Source organism: Macadamia integrifolia, chromosome 4 (genome assembly GCF_013358625.1).
Source record: "Macadamia integrifolia cultivar HAES 741 chromosome 4, SCU_Mint_v3, whole genome shotgun sequence".
Lineage (NCBI taxonomy): Eukaryota > Viridiplantae > Streptophyta > Magnoliopsida > Proteales > Proteaceae > Macadamia > Macadamia integrifolia.
Window position 1 is genome coordinate 1,365,809 of NC_056560.1, and position 1,673 is coordinate 1,367,481.

General features: G+C 38.4%; 1 protein-coding gene across 1 annotated transcript in view; it reads left to right on the forward strand.

Annotated features, from left to right (window-relative positions):
- Positions 1-1,673, forward strand: part of LOC122076159 — a 13,952-nt gene that overhangs the window by 4,208 nt on the left and 8,071 nt on the right. The gene's annotated exons all lie outside the window — the stretch shown is intronic.

Genomic DNA, 1,673 nt, shown 5'->3' on the forward strand with positions numbered 1-1,673 from the left:
AAAAAAAAAAAAAAAAAAAAAAAAAAAAAAAAAAAAGAAAAAGAAAGAAAAGAAATTAAGAAGCATATTTGTCATTTTGGGTGAGCAGAAAGAAACTGGGTTGTGGTTGGTGAGCTTGGCACCAATTGATTCACTCATTGCTAATTGAAAAAACCTATGATGACAAAGCAAAGGAGATTTTATGGGGTTTTCTTTTAGTTTAAGATTTTTTGAAAGGTCTTCATCTACCACCAAAGTCTATTTTCTACTATCTTCTTCTTTGTCTTCATCATCTTCTGTTTTGCCTCAACAGCATCTTGTGTTTGCTTCAAAGCTAACTGAACCCCCCCCCCAATTGTGAAGGACAAATCTGATCTTTGAGGGGTTAAAGAAAAAATCTAACGACTCAGATTTTGGCAATGAAAAGAATTTCCAGGTTTTTCTAAAAAAGATCAGCTGCCTTAGAAACAAAAGAAAAAATTCCCATGATGCGGGAGCATCCTAGAGAAGAATTGTTATGGGTTGATAAACCATTGGATCATTTTTTTAATGTTTGAGGGTATTATATTCCAAGAAATTGGTTATTTTGACCACTTCTATTAAGGCTTAGTTTTTAAAGGTCAAAACTCATCCTTGTCGCTTGATATTGGTGTCTTTTGAAAGGTTATTGAGTTGCCTCTCTAATGCAGAAGTGGGTTACAAGTAAACTACCTTAATAGTTTATAACCCGAAACAAACAATTCAAGATACAAAAGTTACTTGAGACTAACCAGCAATAGACTAGGAAACAAGAGAAATACCCAGAACTATTCCCACACAATAAAAGACAAGCTAACAAAGAGAAAAACCAGAAAAAAAAAATAACCAATTGGCCAGGAGAGAGAGAGAGAGAGAGAGAGAGAGAGAGGTGCGGCTGGGTTTGTGAGGCTCCAGTGGAGCTGCAAATCTGGTCGATTGTAGGGCCCAGGGAGGGTACAAAAACCCCCAAATGTGAAGAGCTTCTGACGGCTGGTTGTGGAGTATTGTACTTTCTTGATTTTCAGACCTAAGAGAGAGAGAACTGAGAGAAACTTCAAGAACAGTGATTGGATGCTTCCATCAGTACTCAGCTAAGGATCAATTGATCCTTAGAGGGCCTGGAACACCTCTGTTTAATGCCTAGCTGAACAGAGAACAAATGGGGGAGGTGATGCAGATACGGCTGCCCTTTCTTGGTTGGACCAGCATGACCGGCTTTGGATGCCAAGAGCCAAGAAGAACCGGTCCAGCCCAGGGTTTTGGTCCAACAAGGGTTGGAAATAAAATTAGTAGTTTACCCAGTATTTTATTTCATGCTTTTAGTTTCCAAACTTGAACGTAGGAGTAGGATTTATTTCCTTGCTTTGGTTTCCTTTTATAGTTGTTTCCTAGTTTAGGCTAGTCTCCATTCCAGTTAAGTTTCTAATTTCATGTTCCTATTTTCCTATATATTGGTTGTAATCGATTGAAGATTTAGAGAGCAATTTGATTATTGAATGAATGTGTGAGTGTGATCCTCCTTTTCCCCCTCTCTACTCTGATTTCCCCTCCCTTCCCTAAATGTTCTCCATCAACTTGGTATTAGAGCCGAAGGATCCTATTCCTTCCCCATCTTTCTTCTTCCCTTCCCATTCTCTGTGTCTGATTCCACCGATACTGAGAACACAGTGAAAAAA